This window comes from Rhagoletis zephyria, unplaced genomic scaffold (genome assembly GCF_001687245.7).
Source record: "Rhagoletis zephyria isolate East Lansing unplaced genomic scaffold, Rhagoletis_zephyria_1.1 Rzeph_scaffold_01488, whole genome shotgun sequence".
Lineage (NCBI taxonomy): Eukaryota > Metazoa > Arthropoda > Insecta > Diptera > Tephritidae > Rhagoletis > Rhagoletis zephyria.
Genome location: NW_016158572.1, coordinates 91,358 through 98,754, shown reverse-complemented (window position 1 = coordinate 98,754; position 7,397 = coordinate 91,358).

Here is a 7,397-nt window from a genome sequence, read left to right as displayed (position 1 = left end):
CATTTTCATACTGTGCTTTTTCATTTTCATACTGTGTTTAATATGTAAATAAAAAAAATAAACATAAAATAAAAAGTAAAATAAAACAAGTAAGAAAGTCTAAGTTCGGGCGGAGCCGAACATTAAATACCCGGCGCAAGTATTAAATACTTATATGTTTTCCACCTTTCCGAAAACTACCGCTACATGGTTGTTGTTGTTGTTGTAGCGGCTACAACAACCCCGCCCAAGTAGGCTAATATCTCAGTCGTTGTCGTCAAGTTCCACTAACGGCAGCCCCACGAAGCGTGCAGCCTCTATGGGGTCGGTCCATAGGGACGACGCCGTTAGGCTTGTGGGGTTTTCCGGGCATGCGAAGAGATTTTTCGAGTGGTGAGGGGTCTCTCCGCATGCCGGACATTCGTTCAGCACATCCGCATTTAACCTACTCATGTAGGAATTTAGCCTGCTGCAGTAGCCAGAGCGAATTTGGGCTATTGTTGTCCTGGTCTCCCGAGGCAGGTGGAGCTCCGTCGCGTCAGTGTCTGGTGTTTGTGTGCCTAGAACGGTATTCACAGGTCTTGAGTCTACATAACTCGAGACTGCGTCCCTGTGAATGCCGTTCAGGCTGTGAGCTGACGGATCCAGAGGTTGCTTAATGAACCTCTGGACTTTGTCCGTCAGTTCATATAGATGCAAGCAGCTGTCTATTTGGGTGGCCTCATCTGTGGCTCCCAGCAAGAAACTGCTTGCTGAGCATCGTGTTGTGCTCCCTAATTGAGAGCATTTTCGCCTCATCGTGGAGGTGGTGCTCTGGTGACATCAGGAGGCATCCTCGCTGTCCTGAGTGCTGTATTTTGTACCGTCTGTAGCTTTATCCACTGCGTCCTACTAGTCCCGGCGACCACACTGGTGCTGCGCAGTTTAAAACCAGCCTTGTATATTGCCAGCAACGTTTCTTTGTCTTTGCCCCAAGTACTGCCGCCTAGCGACTTGAGGACTTTGTTGCGGCTCTGTACTTTATTGATAATAGCGGTTGCGTGCGCAGAGAAGCAGAGCAAGCTGTCGAATGTTACTCCGAGAATTTTAGGATTATTCACCGTCGGAATTGGTGTGTCATCGACGTGAATTCCTAGCGGTAGCCTGACCTCCTTCGTCCAGGTTGTGAAAAGGGTCGCAGAGGATTTCGTAGGGGAGAGGGCTAGACACTTTGCAGTGAAGAAGCGAGAAAGTTCGGAGAGATACCCGTTTACTTTCGAACAAAGGTCCTCAATTCCATTCCCAGTCGCCATGATCGAGCAATCGTCGGCGTAAGAGACAATCGAGACTCCCTCGGGTGGTTGAGGGAGCTTTGAAATGTAAAAGTTAAACAGTAGTGGGAAAAGGACACCACCCTGTGGAACCCTGTTTTATTTTCCTAAGTTTGCTCGATTTGTCTCTAAACATTACCGGTGAGTGTCGACCACTTAGATAATTTGCCGACCACCGTTTGAGCCTCTGTGGGAGAGAGGAAGCCTCTATATCTTCTAGTAGCGTGGAATGGCTGACAGTGTCAAAAGCCTTTGACAGGTCCAACGCTACTAGAATCGTTCTCTCACAGGGACGTTTACGGTTAAGGCCACGAGTTATCTGAGTGTTTATGGCGTTAAGTGCTGTTGTTGTACTGTGCACATTACGGAAACCATGCTGATGCTTCGCTGGGGTCAAGTGGTTTGTGTAATACGGGAGTGGCAAGGCCTCTAGTGTCTTCGCTACCGGGGAAAGGAGCGTTATCGGATGATAAGAATCTCCTATGTTGGCGGGTTTCCCCGGTTTGAGCAGTGGGACCACTCTCCCCACCTTCCAGATGTCTCGGATGATGAGAGTGGCCATTGACAAGTTGAGGACCTCCGTTAGGTACGCTACCCCCGCAGGTCCCAAATTTTTCAGCATCAGCATGTATATTCCGTCGGGACCCATGGATTTGGAGGCTTTCGCCTTCCCGATGCCAACCTGAACTTCACCGCAAGTGAAAGCAAGAGGGGCACAGGTTGTTGGCAGTTTGTGCAACCTTCTGGTCACTCGACGCTTGGCTTTGTCCACCGGAGGATGCAGTATGAACTGCCGGCTAAAATAGCTAGCGCATCGCTCCGGGTCTGACGAAGCATGGTCGCCGAAAGAAATTTCGACTCTGTCGTCGTGCTTCGTCTGATTGGACAGTGACCTCACGGTTGACCAAAGCTTACTCACACCAGAGGTGAAGCTACAGGTCTTCAGATGCTCTTCCCACTTCTTCCGCTTATGTACGTTTACTAGTTGCCGAATCTCCGCGTTGAGATTCCTGATACGGGGATCTCCGGGATCGGCCTGACGAAGGCTGTCACGCTCATCGGCTAGAACAGCCGCTTCAGCAGGGAAATTTGGGCGTGGGTCGGTGATGCATCCTGCCGGTACGAAGCGGGCTGCAGCAGCGGTGTCAGCCCTGCGGAACTTACGTTCACCAAGGTGGACGTCGGTGGTGTGGGGAGGGCAGCGAAGGTGTTTTCAGTAAATTCCGCGAAGCCTTTCCAATCAGCTTTTGAAAAGTTGATATACGTTCGGTGCTCCGCGGAAGCAAAGTCGGTTGGTTTATCAATCGAGATGACTATGGGCGGTCTGATGCCAAATTCAGCATAGGTCGCCATGATATGCTGTTTATCAGACCAGCGCTGACTATTGTTATGTCTGGCGAGCTGCAGCAGCTGCCCATAATCCTGGTGGGTGCGTCGTCGTTCATTGTGCAGAATGTCGAATCGTCTATCTGCTCAGCCAAGTCAGTTCCCCTACGATCGTTTGACAGGCTTGAGTGCCAAAGATCGTGGTGCGCATTAAAGTCGCCTACTACCATACGGTTTTCACCTCTGAGGAGNCTACCATACGGTTTTCTCCTCTGAGGAGCACACCTATGTCAGGGTGATATCCTACCGGGCAGCAGGTGACAGGGGGTATATAAACGTTAAATATTTCTAGCTCAACACCGCCTGACCGGATAGCAATGCCCTGACATTCTAGGGTGGTATCGTTGCGGTCGATGTCTGCTTCGATAAGACGACACCGCACGGTGTGGTGCGTAATGAACGCTAAGCCTCCACCATTATCCCGCTCGCGATCTCGACGGTGCACGTTGTACCCGGCACAATTCAACAGTGTTGAATTGCTGTGCAACTTCGTCTCTTGGACCGCAGCTATCAATATGCCACGCCTTCCCATGAAGACGGTTATCTCCTCGATTTTGCTCTGAAGCCCGTTGCAGTTAAATTGAAGGATCTTCATCTGGTTCGGGAGACGTGTGGTAATGCGGGTTGTGAGGGATGTGTTTGGTCGTGCCGCAGTTGGCTGTGTACGCTGCTGAGGTGGTTGCTGTCCTGTGGTGGTGGCGGGAGGCGTCGCAGATGAGGTCTGCGACCGAGCAGCGCAGCCCTCGAAGTTCCTCGTCCAATCTCGCGTGGTTCGCAGACTGGCAGGTGTTGCACTTGACTGATGTCACATTACAGAATATCCTGGTCTGACATACCGTGCAGAGTGTAGGAGGAACCAGGAGTTGTTGGCGGCGGCGTGTGGGTAGTGGTGTGGTTGTGTGTGTTCTGTGGTCTGTAGCCGTTGTGGTGTGGTATATTGTGTTATGTTGTTGTGCTATGGTGTTAGTGTGGGACTGCTGAGGTGGACTGGGATTAGCCGTGGAGGTTGCTCTGTTAGAACAACAGGGGGCCACAAAAGACGCGGTCCACTGCCGATGTGTCCGTAGTAAGTTGCACAGCAATTCCACATTGTTGCTGAAACGGCTGTTCTAGCCGATGGGCGTGANGCAACAGGGGGCCACAAAAGACGCGGTCCACTGCCGATGTGTCCGTAGTAAGTTGCGCAGCAATTCCACATTGTTGCTGAAACGGCTGTTCTAGCCGATGGGCGTGACACCTTCGTCAGGCCGATCCCGGAAATCCCCGTATCAGGGATCTTAATACGGAGATTCGGTAACTTGTGAACGTACATAAGCGGAAAAAGTGCGAAGAGCATCTGAAGACTTGTAACTTCGCCTCTGGTGAGTAAGCTTTGGTCAACCGTGAGGTCACTGTCCAATTCGACGAAGTACGACGACAGGGTCGAAATTTCTTTCGGCGACCATGCTTCGTCGGACTCGGAGCGACGCGCGAGCTATTTTAGCCGGCAGTTCATACTATAAGGCTGCCCAAACTGCCAACAACCTAGGACGCTCTTGCTTTCACTAGCGGTGAAGTTCAGGTGGCCATCGGGAATGCGAAAGCCTCCAAAGCCGTGGGACCCGACGGAATATGCATGTTGATGCTAAAAAATTTGGGTCCTGCGGGAGTAGACTATCAAACCAAGGTTCTCAACCTGTCAAAAGCCACCCTCGTCATTCAAGACATCTGGAAGATGAGGAGAATGGTCCCACTGCTCAAACCGGGGAAACCAGACAACAAAGTATAATCTTATCGCCCGATAACACTCCTTTCCCCGGTAGCGAAGACACTAGAGGCTTTGCTGCTCCATTTCACGAACCACCTGACCCCAGCGAAGCATTAGTATGGTTTCCATAAAGACCATACAACAACAGCACTTAACGCCATAAACACGCAGATAACACGTGACCTAAACCGCAACCGTCCCTGTGAGAGAACTATTCTATTCAGCCCCTCCACGCTGCTAGAAGACATAGAGGCCTCCTCTCAAACACAGAGGCTCAAACGGTGGTCGACGAATTATATGAGTGGTCGACACTCGTCACTCGAGGCTTCATCTGCCTCGGGAGACTAGAACCACAATAGCCTTCTTCGCTCTGGCTACTGCAGCAGGTTAAACCCATACCTGAGCAGATGAGACGCAGATGTGCCAAATGACTGTCCGGCATGCGGAGACACACCCCACTACTCGAAACATCTCTTCGTATGCCCAGAAAACCCGACAACACTAACGCCTTTGTCCCTGTGGACCGACCCCATTGTGGCTGCAGGCTTCTTAGGGCTTCCGTTAGTGGAACTTGACGACAACGACTGAGATATTAACCGATTTGGGCGGTGATGTTGCAGCTACAACAACAACAACCAAAAATGATGTTTTGTTCGTTAGTTTTTGTCTTTAAATTATTAGAACCATAAAATTAATTATTTTATCACGGAAATGCCCTTTGCTTACTTTTGTTCGCCTTGGAAAATTTCACTTGTTCCCGTACGACTTCAGCGAGTTTTATATCGGTTGCCAATTACGCCGCAACTTGATGTTTGAGATGGCCGTATTGTCATCGATATGTATGCATGCAATCAAATTGGGGATGTATGTAGTGATTTTAAGGCACGTAACAGATTTACGTAAGGTTAAATGTAGATACGGCGTTAAAATTTAATCAGGCCGAATCTGAACAGAAACTCCCTGGGAGTTTTCTCTCTTTTCCCTTTCCTCCTATCATGAATAAAAATTCCCTGATGACTTTTTATATTAAATGGCGGAGTTGAGCTCTCAACAAAGTGTCAGACAGCTTTTTCGACGTTCGAATTTCCTCCTCCCAAGTTTTCGGGGAAAATACATGGGAGTTAATTATTGCAGGATTTCTTTCTGGGAAGAAACAAGCTCCTGGAGAACAAACTCCCCGGGAGTATTAAGAATTGGGCTGAATAATTAGTTATTCTATTGCAGGACAACCTAATTTTACAATTTATTTACTTTCTTTATCGACTATTGTTAAAAAGCTGTGTTTCAGCGAATGCTAAATGCCTATGTTAAGCATCCTAAGAATCGGAAAGCACGACATCGTAGCTTTTGAGAAGAAAAAGAACATTGCTTGTTAAAAAAAAGGAAATGACATTGTTAAAAATTGTATTGTTTAATGAACGTTGCATGGCATATCGATTTTTGACAAATTTGGGCCATCTCTACATCACGCGTGATTTGGTAACGGGAGTATCGCGTGATTTCTGTAACGGAAGTGGCGCGAAATTTCTTTGGTAACGCCACCAATGAGATCATGCCACGTAATAGTCCTGTAGTGTGCCTTGTTTCAAGTTTTCTTGTTTTCCGCTTTCTTGTTTTCCGCTTTTAGGCTTTTTATGTACTAGCCGGTAATGTTCCCTGTAGTGGCAACCCCGCCACGCATTGTCAAAGTGGCATACCTTTCATTTCAGGTTCAGCGTTGTCGCACGTTCTGTAACAATATTAGACATTACCGGGTACACCATACGCTGAAGAAAAAAATATTTAGATTCCTGTGCGGCGAACAGTAACTCATAACACCATATTCTGCATAAGAGTTGATGCACGCACCTTATGAACTCCTCGCCACCGTACTTGAATAGCTCAGCTGGCAGGCTGTCAGCTCCAGCAGCTTTGTTGTTTTTCAGCCGCGTTATTGCTATTCGTACCTCGTCATAGTCAGGCGGAGGAACATCGACTCCGCCATCATCAACTGGGGTCTCGGGTTCTTCTTCTCCAATACTTTCCGTGCTACTACCATTCAGTAGGGTGGAAAAGTGTTCCGTCCATAATTTAAGTGCGTTTTGAACATCGGTAACTAGGTCGCCATTGTTGTTCTTACAGGAGTACGCCCTGGTCTTCCAACATTCCGTAAGTCGCCTAACTCTCTGGTAAAATTTTAGGGCATTCTTCCTGTCGGCCAGCATTTCAAGCTCTTCGGACTCACGAATTTCGGCCCCTCTCTTATTGCGGCAAATACGTCTCGCTTACCTCTTCAGATCCCTATAGCGGTCCCACATAGCACGCGTTGTGCCCCGATCGCAGCGTGGCCCTGTAGGAGGCATATTTTTTCTCTGCAGCTTGCTGACACTCCTCATCGTACCAGTTGTTCTTTCGGGCTCGCTAAAATCCGCCTACTACTTCGGCGGCGGTACTTAATGAGCTTAACACCAAATATTATCTCGTAGGTTTCTTTGTCGATCTGACTATAACTTTGCTGCGTCTTATTTAATGTTTGAGAAGCGAACTGGATAGGTCGCTCAGTACCATCTTCGAATTGATGGCTCAGCACAGCGCCAAACACATTAAGAATAAGCCGCTAAAGCGAATGGCGTNGTATTATTATTTTTTTTGTATTTACGAAGGTGAATTAGCCGACGCAGAACGTGCTCCCATGTAGGCAACGTTGATTTCGAGAAATTGCGCAGTGTTTCCTCTGTAGTTAANCCTACTACTTCGGCGGCGGTACTTAATGAGCTTAACACCAAATATTATCTCGTAGGTTTCTTTGTCGATCTGACTATAACTTTGCTGCGTCTTATTTAATGTTTGAGAAGCGAACTGGATAGGTCGCTCAGTACCATCTTCGAATTGATGGCTCAGCACAGCGCCAAACACATTAAGAATAAGCCGCTAAAGCGAATGGCGTACTCAGTTTTTTAATACAACTAATCAAAAAGTTACCCACACGGCCTAAA